General features: G+C 41.4%; 1 protein-coding gene and 1 long non-coding RNA gene across 5 annotated transcripts in view; one reads left to right on the top strand and one right to left on the bottom strand.

The window, feature by feature from the left end:
- The window catches only part of plce1 (phospholipase C, epsilon 1), a 482,678-nt gene that overhangs the window by 265,263 nt on the left and 201,126 nt on the right, over nt 1–16,289 (bottom strand). The gene's annotated exons all lie outside the window — the stretch shown is intronic.
- Nucleotides 8,845–16,289, top strand: part of LOC134358966 (uncharacterized) — a 52,086-nt gene continuing 44,641 nt past the window's right edge. The window contains exon 1 of the long non-coding RNA XR_010020988.1: nt 8,845–8,998. This is a non-coding gene — a long non-coding RNA (uncharacterized LOC134358966). The remainder of the gene's footprint in view (nt 8,999–16,289) is intronic.

Below are 16,289 nucleotides of genomic sequence, written 5' to 3' on the forward strand. Positions count from 1 at the left end.
GTTTCATTTATATGTTGCCCAAAGCAATACACTATTTGTAAGAAACAGGTCTTTTTAAGCAACAGCTAACAGAGAAACAAAATGCAAAAGAAGGAAGAAGTAAAAGCTACAACAAAGTGATGTAAAGCGAAACACCATGATTCTCCAGTAGAGATAAATAACCAAGACAAGGGTAGATAACAAGAAAATTTAGCTCATTGACTGCAGCTCAGCACATGTTCAGTTCAATTCATTTACAATATTCCCATTTGTTCAATGAGTAGGTACATTTTACTTGTCTCAAACACAGGTAAATGAAAGGAAATATTTTAGGATTATGGGTCAAACACAGGCAAATGGGATTAGTTCAGTTAGGCGACCAGGTTGGCATGGCAATTGAGCCCAAGGGCCTGTTTCCAAACAAGAGAAAATTTGGAAATCAAAGCAACACACACAAAATGCTGGAGGAACTCAGCAGGCCAGGAAGCATTTACGGAAAAAGGTAAATTGCCGACATTTTGGGCTGAGACCCTTCATCAGGACCCTGACTTTTTCTCTATCATTCATTTCCAAGTCCAACTTACAACAGGTTTTGAGACCGAAAATTCCTAGCAAGGTTAGGTTGTACTATGGAAGTTCGAGAGCCAGGATGTACTGACAGATTTAGCCTTCAGCATCTTTCAGTGGGTACCAGACTCACAGCATGTGCGCGGAAGTCAGTTTAAAGTGCTGAATGTAAATTATTCCCTCACAGCAGTGGTCACATACACCAAAGTTCAGGCCGTTATGAATGTAGGGAGCAAGATCATGATTCATAAGGACCTCCTGGCGATTGCTCTATAGTTTGATAGTTGGAGAATAATAAATAATTCAAATTCTTTCATGCTTTCGGGGAGTTTGCCAAATTTCTTGCAGTATTTCACATCCTGTCTTGTGATGGGTGATTAGATAATGAAAAGGGACATAAGAAGAGCAGAGAGAGTGGGAGAGCAGGGAAGTGAGTTAAATGAATGAACGAAAAGAACATGCTTTCATTATGACGACAAAGAGATTCTGAAGATGCTGGGAATCTTGAACAACACACCTAAAGTCTAAACCTAACACCTAAAGTCCCTCTGCACATCGTCACGTTTGCTGATGACATGACCGTGGTGGGTCTCAGCGAGAACGATGAGTCAGCATACAGAGAGGAGGTGCAGCGGCTAACGGACTGGTGCAGAGCCAACAACCTGTCTCTGAATGTGAACAAAACAAAAGAGATAGTTGTTGACTTCAGGAGGACACAGAGCGACCACTCTCCGCTGAACATCGACGACTCCTCCGTAGAGATCATTAAGAGCACCAAATTTCCTGGTGTTCACCTGGCGGAGAATCTCACCTGGTCTCTCAACACCAGCTCCATAGCAAAGAAAGCCCAGCAGCGTCTCTACTTTCTGCAAAGGCTGAGAAAGTCCATCTCCCACCCCCCATCCTCACCATATTCTACAGAGGTTGTATTGAGAGTATCCTGAGCAACTGCATTACTGCCTGGTTCGGAAATTGCACCATCTCGGATCGCAAGACCCTGCAGCGGATAGTGAGGTCAGTTGAGAAGGTCATCGGGGTCTCTCTTCCTGCGATAACAGACATTTACACCACAAATGCATCCGCAAAGCAAACAGCATTATGAAGGACCTCACGCACCCCTCACACAAACTCTTCTCCCTCCTGCCATCTGGCAAAAGGCACCAAAGCATTCGGGCTCTCACGACCAAACTATGTAAAAGTTTCTTCCCCCAAGCCACCAGACACCTCAATACCCAGAGCCTGGACTGACATCAACCAACTGCCCTCTACTGTGCCTATTGTCTTGTTTATTATTTATTGAAATGCCTGCACTGTTTTGTGCACTTTATGCAGTCCTGGGTAGGTCTGTAGTCTAGTGTAATTTTTGTGTTGCTTTATGTAGTTCAGTGTAGTTTTTGTATTGTTTCATGTAGCACCATGGTCCTGAAAAACGTTGTCTCGTTTTTACTGTGTACTGTACCAGCAGTTACGGTCGAAATGACAATAAAAAGTGATTTGACTTGACTTGAAATGCTGGAGGAGCTCAGCAGGTCTGGCAGCATCTATGAAGGGAAACAAATACCAACATTTCAGGCCGAGACCCTTCATCAGGATCTCAGCCTGAAATGCCGATTGTTTATTTCTCTCCATAGATGCTGCCTGACCTGCTGAGCTCTTCTAGCGTTTTGTGTGTGTTGCTCATGCTTTCATTATTCACTTCCTGCCCTCAGAATATCCAAAGTTCTTCACGACCTTTACAGCAATTAATGTCAATAAATACGTCCGCTGGATCACTAACTTCCTCAGTATGAGGTAAGTGTTATGTATTGCATCTCAAAACACTAATCAAAAGAAAAACACAGGAACCCAGAATAGAGTGTCTTCTTAGTTTGACTCTTACTGAGGTGCAGACATATGATGTGGTAACATAATGGTGTATACCAATCATGTACTTTTATATAGAACTCATAATGAATTATATAAACAAAGAATGCTTAATCAAACAATATATTTACAATATTACTCAAATACTACTGAAATATTACAAACACACTCATTGCTTAACTATAACTCGATATAGAATGCATCTAAACTCAAATGTGTAATTATTGCTCTCTAGTCATTATATATATAAAACATACGTAGTCCTCTGCAAAAGTCTTAGGCGCATATATATAGCTAAGGTACCAAAGACCTTTACACAGTACTGTAGTAATTTTATGTATTGCTGCTACAAAAAACAAATTTCATGACATATTTAAGTGATGATGAACCTGATTCCAATATGGATGTCTATTGTGGACTGAGAGTGGGAAGGGGACAGGGAGAGCACAGGTAGGGTGTAGCTGGGAAAAGGGGGAGAGGGACGGGAGTAGGGAGTACCAGAGAGATATTCTGTTATGATGAATTAAACAATTGTCTGGAATCAAATACCGTTGCCTCATGTCTCAGGGCTGGGTGTGTCTTCACCTGCATGCCCCTCCCCCTCATCCCTCTGCCCCAGACCTCCTTCTCTGCCACTTGTCCTACACCCCTCTCACGCTACTTTACTCTACTCCTGCCATTCCCTGCTCTACATTGACAAATATAGTAATGTGCAAAATTCTTAGGTATCCTAGTGTTACGTACCCCGTAACTGGGTTGCCAAACCAGCAGAAATGGATCACTCAGTTGGAGTCTGGATTACTAGAACTAAGAAAGTTTTATTGAAGAAACGAGCAACACAGTAATCGAAAGGATAATAAATGCAACAGTTCAGCAATGATAAACACACATGTGCACAGAATTAAGATAACAGGATCAACCAAGCTCTATCGTTGTCTAGGGGTAAATGACCAATTTCAAAGTGACACAAAGTTCAGTCCAATTTAGTTCAGTTCGCAGTAATCGTTGCCGTGGCAATGGACAATGTGGGGGAAGGAGAGAGAGAACAAGAACGAATGATCATTCAAAACGGCTTCCACACACAGACCTGCGATATGGCTCACAAGCAGCTTTCGGGCGAGTCCTTTGTGATGTCACCTGAGGTCACCGACTGTGACCCCTCCTCCAGATGCGGTCGATCCTCTGCAGTGAACCCGGCACCCAAGCAAGGGTGGACACACACCGGGTTCCCGCTGATCGTACCTTTCCACCCTGTGCGTCTAAGGCTTGGTTCCGCAACCAGCCTTCCAAAACGACTCCCGCCGACTTGCGGGGGGGCACCGCTTCCAGGGTCTCGTTACCTCGTGGTGTCGTGTGTGTCCTGCCTTAGCGAACCTGTCCCTTTTTATCCCCCTGCTGGGGTATCGCCTGTCCATCACTTCAAACAGTTCAGGGTTCAAAGGGGGAGCCGCTCTAGACAGCTCTCTCTCCCGTCCCTTCATTACACATCTCCAAATGCTGCTCCATTGTCTTCCTTATCTCTCTCTTTCCCGAAGACAGGTGGCAGACCAACTGCTGATCACACAGGATAGCTAACATCTATGTGTATTCTTGTCACACTAGCTATATATATGTGCCCAAGACCTGTGGCTGTGAAACAATCCCAGCTTCTGGGGCCTCCTCCGTGAAGGTTGTAGGAGTTGACTCTGGAAGAGGTTCTGACAGCTCTGAACACCTTTCTTCTCCAACAATTGACTCTGCCAGGGCAACACAAGACATTCCCAGGGATGGAGAGGTGCTGCTCTTGACATCTTCTGGACATGTTGGCATCCTGAACAGATCAACTACTTGATCTGCTGATCTGTCGCAGGCCACCAGAAGCTTTGAGCCAACGCTCCAATTTTGACCACGCCTAGATGCATGCAGCTCCTCCAGCACTTTAGCTCCAGATTGGATTATTAGATTATTAGATTAGATTATGAGGACATGCAGACCTCTTTTATTATCATTTAGTAATGCATGCATTAAGAAATGATACAATGTTCCTCCAGTGTGATATCACAGAAACACAAGACAGATCAAGACTGAAAAACTGACAAAAACCACATAATTATGACATATAGTTACAACAGTTCAAGCAATACCGTAATTTGATAGACGAACAGACCATGGGCACGGTAAAAAAAAGTCTCAAAGTCTCTCGAAAGTCCAAACATCTCACACAGACGGTAGAAGGAAGAAAACTCTCCCTGCCATGAGCTTCCAGCGCTGCAAACTTGCTGATGCAGCATCCTGGAAGCACCCGACCACAGTCCAACTCTCAGTCCGTCCGAAAACTTTGAGCCTCCGACCAGCCTTCTGACACCGAGCACCATCTCTGCCAAGCGCTTCAACCCCAGCCCCGGCCATCAGCAACAGGCAAAGCCAAGGATTTGGGGCCTTCCCTCCGGAGATTCTCAATCGCACAGTAGCAGCGGCAGCAAACCGGACATTTCAGAAGTTTCTCCAGATGTTCCTCCATGCTTCTCACGTCCATCTCCATCAAATCAGGATTGTGCACAGCCCCTATTTAACAAATATGATATCATTTCACCGGAGTGGCTGCGCATGCTGCGTCGTGTCGCCATCTTCTCCTCCCTCCTCCTCCATTCAACAACTGGCAATCCCCACAAAAAGCAACCCCTGTCAAGGTCAAGTTCACCCCAAACTGGTAAAAATGGGGGAACTAGAATTTCTGATGCGCATTCCAGTCATTTTTGGTGGCCATGTAGACCTGAGACAGTGTAGGCAACTTACTGTTTTCCCTTTGGATTATCACTGCTGTACTAGGGGACTTTCAACTTGCTTTAGGGAGAATGCATCAAGAGGAGTGTCCTCGTTTGTAAGTTTTTCAGGTATTTCCTTTCCCAAAGGTAAACAGGAGAATCCATCAGCATTAACATGATTAGTCGGTTCTGCTTTTGAAGTTGATCCTGTCATTCTGGCCTCTGTATTCGTGCTGCTGCTATTAGTGGAACACCTTTCTGTGGAATGAAAATGGACTTCTGTGGTCGATGATCAGTAACGAGGGTAAACTCTCTCCCTTGCAAGTGCTGGTCAAAACATTTTACACTCCAAAACAGATTCCAAGCCATTCTGTCAATCTATGCATAATGTTTCTCTGCAGCGGTAGGGGAACATAATGCAAAAGCTATGTGATGTTGATTTTCATCCCTCATAACGTGTGACATGACTGCACCTATACCATAAGATGAGTTGCCACAAGCAAGCTTCACTGGACAATGTACAGCATAATGTGTGAGTACAGAGTCTGACGCCACCATTTCCTTTACTTTTTTGAAAGTCATTTCACACTGCTTTGTCCATTGCCATTTCTTCCCAATCTATAGTAATGAATTCAAGGGGTGGAGCACAGTAGCCAGTTTTGGCAGGGACCTGTTATAGTTATTGACAAATACTAAGGCCTTTGGCCTTGTGGCATCCACCTTTGCTTGAATTTTCTCAGCACACTTGTGTAATACTTGTGCGTCAATGGTGTGATCACAGTAAGTGATGTTTGGTTTAAAGAATTCACACTTGTTGCATAATGCTCTGAGCCTATAATCTTCTAATCTTTTTAACACGTCTTGAGATTTTGGAGATGGTCCTTGTCATCCTTACTGATATCAGTAAGGTAACACTGGGTGCCTGAGCAGCCTTGCAGCACCTGGTTCGTAGCTTTCTGCCAGAGTGCAGGTGCAATAAAAGCCCATTATAGCGATAAAACCCTATTTAACTATTTATGGTGGGAAATAACTTGGCTCCTCTTCCATCTCCATCTGTGGGTAGGCCTCAGCTACGCAAGTCAACTTTGCTGAATTGTTTCCCTCCAGAAAGCTTTGCAAAGATGTCCTCTATCCTGTGCAGAGGGTATTGATCTACTTTCAGTACTGGGTTGATGGTGACCTTAAAATCACCACAGATTCTGACAGACCCTTTCTTTTAGGCTGCTGGGATGATTGGCATCACCATGGTCTGCACTCAACCTTGGAAAAAACTTCTTCAGCTTCCACATGACTTAGCTCACTGGCCTCTTTGTCATAGATAGTATAAGGAACCGGACGGGCTTTGTAAAGGTTGGGTGTGACATTTTCATTTAACGCTATATAACCCTTGATATGTTTGAGCTTTCCAATGCCATCATTGAACACTGCAGTTGGATCATCCAGCACCTTTCTTAATTTGCTTTCAGTTCACTCTACTGCAGGGGGTGCGGCATGCAAATGGTGGATGGATCTCTAATCAAGCCTCAGCCAATCACGACCACACAGCACTAGCCCTCCTGTTTTTACCACATACAAGCCCAATGTGGTTTGTTGGTTGTTGTATTTCACTGTTACAAATGTCATTCCCACAGGAGTTATCTTTTCTCCAGCAAAAGTTCTCAGTTGGAAATATGCAGGCTTCAGTTCTGCATCTTCAAAGTACTGTTTGCTCGTTTTGTGGAATGTCTGAAACAGCCAAGCCAGTGTATAAATCTATTTTAATTCAATTGCCATTCACTTCTGGCGTAAGCCATATTGCTTGTCTCTTGTTAGTTTTCAAATTGTAAATCTCAGGACTACTCAGTTCTGTGCCACGCTAATCACGCTTATTAGACTTTTTGTAGTGCTCTTTTTGAAACTGAAAAATAACTTTTTTTCTCCTTTTCTCTTCCCTGTGCAGACTCTTAGTTTTTGTTTGCCCAACAGCTGTTTGTATGTTTCCTACTTTCTTGCGTTTTCTGTAAGTTTTGCCTTTAAACCTGTGTTAGTCTGGTGTACGTCAGCCCCTGTCACAACGGTAACACAATTTGTTCACCCAGTCAGGTTTCTGTTTACATGTTGCAATTTTGTTCACACCCACTTTCATTCCTGACAATTGTATCTCTGGCTGCTGTTTCCATTGATACAATGACTTCAACTGCTCTTTTAAATTGCGAGCTGTACTTCAGTTAGGAGTGGTTTTTGAACGCTTTCTTGAAAGGTTCACAAACTGACTGATCTGTCAGTGCATCAATAATCCCATCACTAAATTAACAATGCTGAGACGATTTCTTCAACTTAGCCATGGATTCTCTTTCCTTTTGATTCCGTTTATGAAATCTAAAGCATTCTGCAATTGTCAATGGTTTCAGTTCTAAATATTCCTGTATTACATTCACAATATCAGCAAACTTCATTTTGGTTGGAGCAGTTAAACATCTTAGCAAACTGTACTGATACTTACTTTTCATTGGATATTTCATTTGCTTCAAAACACCGTTCAATTCATTCAGTACATGATATCCAGTTACCCACTGTTCAATCGAATGCATCTATCTTTCCGATGTCGCCAGCCATTTCTGTTCTTTAAATAATTCATGATTATTATCACCTGCTACTCACTGTTTATGAATGCCTGAATTTCATTCATTTTCTGCCTTCTTTTTAAACTCAACTGTCTCTCTCCCCTTGCAAAGAAAAATACATGTTGTGCATCAACAGGTAGGTAGTCTTCTCAGGTTCATTTTAAAGTTTTCTCCTTGTCACTGTTGTATTTTGCAGATCCAGGGCTAATTGAAAGCAAAACATAGGAGCCCGGAATAATGTGTCTACTTAGTTTTACTTTTAGTGAGGTGTGCCTATATGACATGGTGGAGTAATGGTGTATGGCATTCACCTATGGTATTTTTAACATAATGAATTAATGTAAATAAACAAAGAATGCTTAATCAAACAATATGTTTACAATTTTACTCAAATATAAAATACACAACAGTAGGTAATCAACACACATAAAAAATGCTGGTGAACGCAGCAGGCCAGGCAGCATCTATAGGAAGAGGTACAGTCGGCGTTTCAGGCCAAGACCCTTCGTCAGGACTAACTGAAAGAAGAGATAGTAAGAGATTTGAAAGTGGGAGGGGGAGGGGGAGATCCAAAATGATAGGAGAAGACAGGATGGGGAGGGATGGAGCTAAGAGCTGGAAAGTTGATTCCATGCCCCATTCCCATTCTGATATGTCTATCCACGGCCTCCTCTACTGTCGAGATGAAGCCACACTCAGGTTGGAGGAACAACACCTTATATTCTGTCCGGGTAACCTCCAACCTGATGGCATGAACCTTGATTTCTCTAACTTCCGTTAATGCCCCACCTCTCCTTCGTACCCCATCAGTTATTTATTTATCTCTCTCTCTCTCTCTCTCTCTCTCTCCTTTTTCTCCCTCTGTCCCTCTCACTATACTCCTTGCCCATCCTCTGGGCTTCTCCCCTCCCCCTTTCTTTCTCCCTAGGCTTCCTGTCCCATGATCCTCTCCCTTCTCCAGCCTCATATCCCTTTTGCCAATCAACTTTCCAGTTCTTAGCTCCATCCCTCCCCCTCCTGTCTTCTCCTATCATTTCGGATCTCCCCCTCCCCCTCCCACTTTCAAATCTCTTATTAGCTCTTCTTTCAGTTAGTCCTGACAAAGGGTCTCGGCCTGAAATGATGTCCACAGTACCTCTTCCTATAGAAGCTGCCTGACCTGCTGCGTTCACCAGCATTTTTTGTGTGTGTTGCTTGAAATTCCAGCATCTGCAGATTTCCTCGTGTTTGCGTTTTTAAACAGTAGGTAATCATTTTGTTTCTTTTAATAGTTTCAGTGCCTTGATGTAGAGCATTCTTTAGACATTTCCAAATGTAACAAAATCAGCTAATCAGTAAAGGCTTTATGTTCAGTCCATTTTCCATATGATCAGTGTTCAGGCATAAAATTAGGGGCTTTATCTAAAACTAATTGACAGTGTTGAACAACTGACAAATATAAAGCAGCAGCTTTTCCAAGATAGATGTTGCAACATTTAATGATATTAACCAGATGTCAGAATGCTCACATGGGAGTGCTTTCTCTTCTTCTTTTTGTTAAGCTCTCGTTGTTTACTTCTTTGGTGCCTAGAAGTACAGTTGCCATGGTGACAGAGCAAACATTTCCTTGTAAATGTCTGTGTTACATTTCCTCGTGCTGCTGCCTTAATTGTAAGAATGGGTTCTTGAGTTTGCCAATGTTCAGAAAAAAAACAATAAACAACTATGACAGAATTAATTTTTCTGAGCCCAAATTCATTCAGGTTTGAGATTATCCTCAATAGCTCGATACTCAGCTCTCATCTGAAAAACACCAATAGATCCTAGCAAAGAACAAGTGCCAACCAGTGGGTCTTGAACCAGGATGTGCAGTAACATCCAGCAGCTCAGCCCCAGGGCAGAACCAAGATAAAATCTGGACAATTTCCATTAAGATTCAATATTCAGATTTATCAAAAACATATAGTGAAATGCAATATTTCAGTGAACAACTAACACAGCCAAGGACGTGATAAGGGCAGCCAGCAAGTGTCGCCTCACATTCCAGCGCCAGCATATAGCATGCCCATATTGCTTTGCAGAACAGCTCAGAACACAAGAAGCACCAAATCAATAGTGGCTAAACAAGCCCTGTCCCTGGGGTTAGAAACTGCAGTGGTTTATCTGAAGACACTTCAGCTGGGTTAACACACTATTGAGCTCTGCTGAAAGGCAATGTCAAGCCAACATTTAGTGATCATTAGAGTAGGATCCTAATTTGCACAATTAAGTACACACTGATTGTTTTGGACAAGAATATTATTTCGCTTGGACAGCTGCAGAAGTCAGAAAGAATAACAGCATAAAATACTGGTTAGGGTCAGATCGTCCCATTCGCATGCAAATACAGGGAATAAAAGTAGCTCCAATGTATCCTTTCGGTAAACTTTTACTAATCCAAAAGATCACAGCAGTACAGAACATGTCAACAATAGGTAAAGAAGTGAATCTGCTCAGCATGTTGCTAAACTACTTAATTTCAAAATTAGAAACTAGACAGCACATTCCATCTTGACCACACCAATCTCAGAAGGAAACTCTTGATGACAAGAAATGGACAGAGACTAAAACATGTTTTTGCTTGCCAGTTTACTTTATCTTTAACTGAATATGAAAATACACCAAGGGTGTTATTGCCTGGTTTAGAATACACACCCAGGTGATGTAAATAAATTTGGAATTGTTCTTCGAAAAAGACAAATAGATTTCAGGATTACTGTGGAAGAAGGTGGGTAGGGAGATGCACATGTCTGATTTTTTTTGATATTATTTGGTCAACTGACTGAAGCTGCAGGGAACAATCATGAAGATAGATAAGGGACTGAAAAATGTTTTAATGCTTAATTCCCTCCTGAACAAATTAACCAGATCCACAAACTGAACCACTGAAATTAGATAAAGGATGCAGCTAAATTTTTCTATCAGGAAATGGGTGAAGGATTTCCAAGAAATATATTTTAAGTCTAATGAAGTTATGTTTCAGAGAATATGTCATGCACATGATTAAGCGCCAATGGAAAATTACCATGTCTTCATTTGGAGGCCTAATTGAAACTGTGTTGATTACATGTGGGACACAGTGCTCCCGGTTATGTCCCAAAATGCCATTTGTGTTGTAAAGTACATAATAGGATCCCAACTTGCATCTAAAATAGGATACAAAATGTTTTTCAGATACATAAAGAGTAAAAGAGTGACAAGAGTGGAAATCAGACTGCTAGAAAATGACGCTGAGGGACAAATAAAGGCTGGATTTTGCGTCAGTCTTCACTGTGGAAGACATTAGCCAGAAATTTGAGAGGTGCTCGGAAAGCTGAAAGGTCTGAAGGTATTTAAGACACCTGGACCAGATGGTATTGAAAGAGGTAGCTGAAGAGATTGTTGAAGTGGTGATCTTTCAAGAATCATTAGATTCTGGAATGGTTCTGGAAAACTAGAAAATTACAAATATTACTCCAAAAAAGGGAGCAAGGCAGAAGAAAGGAAATTATAGGCCAGTTAACCTGACTTCTTGGTTGGGAAGAGGTTGGAGTCCATTATTAAGGATGAGTTTCAGTGTACTTGGAGGCACATGATTAAATAGGCCAGAGTCAGCATGGTTTCCTTAAGGAGAATTCTTGTCTGACAAATCTATAGGAATTCTTTTGAGGAAATAACAGGCAGGATAGACAATGGAGCAGAAGTGAATGCTGCTTTCGTGGATTTTCAGAAGGCTTTTGACAAGATGCCACACATGAGGTGGCTTAACAAGATAAGAGCCCATAGAATTATGGGAAAGATAGTTGAATAGATAGAAGATCAGTGGACTTGCTGTAGGCAAAGAATGGGAATGAAGGAGGCTTTTTCTGGTTGGCTGCCAGTGACTAGTTGTGTTCCACAGGGGTTGGCATTGGGACCGCATCTTTTCATGGTATATGTCAATGATTTGGATGATGGAATTGATGGCTTTGTGGCCAAGTTTGCAGATGTTACAAAGGTAGGTGGAAGGGCAGGTAGCATTGAGGAAGCAGGGAGTCTGCAGAAGGACTTAGATCGATTAGAATAATGGCAAAGAAGACACAGATAATGTAGGGAGGTGTATGGTCATGCACCTTACTATAAAGAATAAAGGCATAGACTATTTTCTAAAAAGGGGGAAAATTCAAAAATCAGAGTTGCAAAGGGATTTGGGAGTCCAGGTGCAGGATTCTGTAAAGGTTAACTCACAGGTTGTGTTTCTGGTAAGCACGTTAACATTTATTTTTAGAGGACTAGAATATAAAAGCAAGTATGTAAAACCAAGGCTTTTTAAAGCATTAGTCAGACTGCGCTTGGAGTTATGAGCAGTATTGGGTGCTTTATCGAAGAAAGATGTGCTGGTATTGGAGAGGGTCCTGAGGAGATTCATGAGAGTGATTCCAGGAATGAAAAAGTAATATATGAAATGCGTTTGATGACTCTGGGTCTGTACTCACTGAAGTTTAGAAGGATGAGGGGGATCTCATTGAAACCTGTTGATTATTGAAAGGTCTAGATAGAGTACATGTAGATGGGACATGTCCTATAGTCGGAGAGCCATGACCAGAGGGCACAGCCTCAGAATAGAGGGACATCCAATTAGAACAGAGATGAGGAAGAATTTCTTCAACCAGAGGGTGGTGAATCTGTGGAATTTGTTGCCACAGACTGTTGTGGTCACCAATGTATAGAGTATATTTAAAGCGGGGGTTGACAAATTGGTTGATTAGTCAGAGTGTCAAATGTTACAGGGGAAAGGCAGGAGAATGGAGATGAGAAGGATAATAAAGCAGCCAAGATGGACTGAGGGAGCAGACTCAGAGGGCGAAATAGCCGAATTCCGCTCCTATGTCCTATGGTCTCTGGTCTAACAAGGTCTAAATTCAAGATATCACTTCTGTTGGCCTGAAAGCTGAAGCAGCACTCATAGTGGAGATATGAACAACCAACTAGATAGCAACACCAGCAACACACATCAAAGTTGCTGGTGAACGCAGCAGGCCAGGCAGCATCTCTAGGAAGAGGTACAGTCGACGTTTCAGGCCGAGACCCTTCGTCAGGACTAACTGACGAAGGGTCTCGGCCTGAAACGTCGACTGTACCTCTTCCTAGAGATGCTGCCTGGCCTGCTGCGTTCACCAGCAACTTTGATGTATGTTGCTTGAATTTCCAGCATCTGCAGAATTCCTGTTGTTGAGATAGCAACACCAGGACAGCTTGTCACTTGTACTACTTTTTGGCAATACCATCCTAATAGGAGCCTATAAATCTGGTCTGAAATGTCACTTGCACCTTAACAAAGAGTAAGCAAACATGACTGATGTTGCCATGCTAAATATTAACTGAAACTTTTATATGTTCATGAGTCAGACAAAAGATTGCTGAATTGCTTTTGAATCTGTCAAAATTCTGCTTCAAGTCAACCTCTCTGTTGGTCAAAAATCCAAATGTTAAAATATCAGTTAAACAGTGACACATCTGGCAATATCTCTATCATTTTTTTTAACTGATGACAGGAACATGGTGATGGATACCAGAGGCTAAGATGCTTGTTCATATATGAACACCAAAGAATTGATGTGAAGGCCAACAGTATGAGCAGCAATGTTATTATTGTTTAATGCTAGGTCAGAGACTTTTTAAATACATGGGAAAGGCTGCCACAACACATCCTCACAATGAACAAGTCGGCTGAGCTGTTTTCCTGTGCCAAAGCGCTGCATCTAGAGTCCTTCAAATGACACCTTCAACCAAGGCTGTTTAGTCTCTCCCTAATGAATGCAAAAGATTACTCTGTTATTCTATTGCTTCAAACAGTAACTACCTTTCCGAACATTCGTTTCTTAATTAACAGCACAGAAACACAATCTCTAATCTACATAACACTGATGTTTGTGGAAGTTTAATGTTAAGCGTCTAGCACAGTTTCTACAATACAATGGGGACCAGAATGGGTGAAAAATACTTCGAGATATTCCGAAAGAGAATTTTCATTACATTATTACAAATCTATTTTTTCATTCTGATATTCTATTAAATGGCCTGAATGCTTTATTCCGAATAGTTTATGACAAGCTTATGGGTAAGATGAATAGTTTATTTGTTTATACCTCTTGGCTCATTGCCTAATTGTGTCTGTTTATGTCTCAGTATAGTGCCTTGGAGTGGTATTTATTCAAATCTATCTAAATGTAATCTTGTTGCACATAAAATGAGATATAAGATTAATTTACAAGTTCTCCAAAGGGGCATCAAAACATGGACTTCTTGTTACTGCACTCGTCTGCATTCTCTTTTCCATGTTGCTGAATTATTATTTGAAATAACTCTGTATTTGTCAGTGTCAGTAGCAATAGGTGTGTTTTTCCCCTCTTTCACTCTTTCCCTACTGCTTCTGGCCAAGTCCAAGTTGAATTTGAAGATCAAGTTCAGTTTATTGCTGTTCAACTGTATGCACACATATGGCCAAACGAAACAGTGTTCCTATAGCCCAAGGTGTACAACACAGAACTTTTAACTCACATACACATCATATAAAGTAATATATAGATTAATAAATAATAAGCAACACACACAAAATGCTGGAGGAACTCAGCAGACCGGGCAGCATCTATGGAAAAAAGTACAGGGGTCCTGCCGAAGGATCTCAGCCTGAAACATCAACTGTACTCATTTTCCATAAATGCTGCCTAGCCTGCTGAGTTCCTCCGGCATTTTGTGCAAGCTGCTTGGATTTCCAGCATCTGCAGATTTTCTCTTATTTATAGTATAATGCTATGGGTGCATCATATGTGATGAGACCTGGGAGTACAGTCTTACAGCCTGGGGGAAGGTGCTATTTCCCATCCTGTCAGTTCCTATCTTAATGCTACAGTATCTCCTGCCTGTCGGTAAGGGGACTAGAGATTGTTGGATGGATGGGAGGGATCACTGACAGTACTGTGTACACAGCGTTCCTGATAAGTATTTCTAATAGGTGGAAGAGTGACTCCAATAATCCTCTCTGCAGTCCTCACAATTATTTGTAGGGACTGGGGGTCAGATGCCTTGCAATTTCTGTACCAGATGGTGACAGTCAATCATAATATAATTCAAAAAATTTCCAGATTAAAATATTGTTCTCCCATTTGTCGGTTTCTTTCTTGCACATACTGGCACCAAGTCAGCAAAGCACAGAAATATAAAGCTAAGATAATTTAATTTAAAAAGTTTCCATATAGTCTCAAGAAATGTCAGCGTGAACCCATTTAGTCATCTGAGTTTTTGACCAAAGTGGATCTCTGGATTAAAGCATAATTTTCAAGAACAAATCTGTAATCCTTTGTTTGGCCTTATAGTCAAACAAACTAAGAGCACTCGAGTTAACTAATCCAGCTTGGAAGACATTATACAAGTACTGCCACTGGAATTTGAATAAAGCTTTAACATGGCTCTGAGAATTTTACTTTGCACAGCTGCACTGTGGGAATTTTTATTGAATGGGATTTCCATAAAGCTATTAATTTTCACACTTCCTACACTGTAAATAAAACAAACCACAGGATAATTATACAAAGTGCTTTATACAAAAAATTCCTCCAATGTAATGCCTTCAATGAAACACCATGATTTTAGATAGTTTATAAGAGCACTTTCAGCCACAATGGCAGTCAGGCTCATGGGGAAAATGATAAAAAGAAGCTTAGTCAGAGTTATGTTCAATGCGTTTCTTAAAGGAGGAAAGACAGTACAATAAGTGAAGAAGTTTGGGGAGGGAATTCCAGAATTTAGTTGTAATCAAGAGGCCAGAAATGAAACAGCAAAGCTACCTATGAGGATTATAGGGATAGAAAAGGGATGGGGAGAGGGCCAGATTAAGAATCAGAAGTACTTCCAAAGACATTCACTTAATCACTGATGTCTCAAACTTCTTGACACATCTGTTGCTGTTATTTTAGTTTGACTTGAAGTTGGACTCCTTATGAAGTCCCATCAGGATAGTGCCAACTTCTGACAGTTTCCCAGCCATTACACTAGGAAATATGGGCCTTATTTCATGCCTAATCAGTTCAATGATTCCCTAATTTCAATGGAAGAACAGCTGCATGACAGACAGAATCTTTCAGATGATTTCTTTATTCCCCTAGGTATTCTAAATATTCTATTTTTTAAAACTTAATACAATTATATAAAAATAGTAGATTTTTGAATGCTTGGAGAATATCAGAGGCTTTCACAAAAATCCTTTGACTGCCACAAAAAGTCTGAGGATATGACTGCTGTCTGTTGTAGCATTTCTGGAGCTTACCAGGAAAGGCTGGTGGGATGCAATTGATGCTTCAGGAGATTATTCCAAGTTAATGTGGCCAGGTATGATTCACAGTTTGTAAATATTCTGCTGACTGCATCACTGAGTTAGAGGAGATTTCTGAGCTTCGATGGCCCAAGAGCATAGAAAGATTTGTGTTACACATTATACCCTTCAAAACTAGCTTATTTCTTGGAAGTGCTTGAGGCATTTTAATTAAGAAGCATGGTG

The sequence above is a fragment of the Mobula hypostoma genome, chromosome 19 (assembly GCF_963921235.1).
Source record: "Mobula hypostoma chromosome 19, sMobHyp1.1, whole genome shotgun sequence".
Lineage (NCBI taxonomy): Eukaryota > Metazoa > Chordata > Chondrichthyes > Myliobatiformes > Myliobatidae > Mobula > Mobula hypostoma.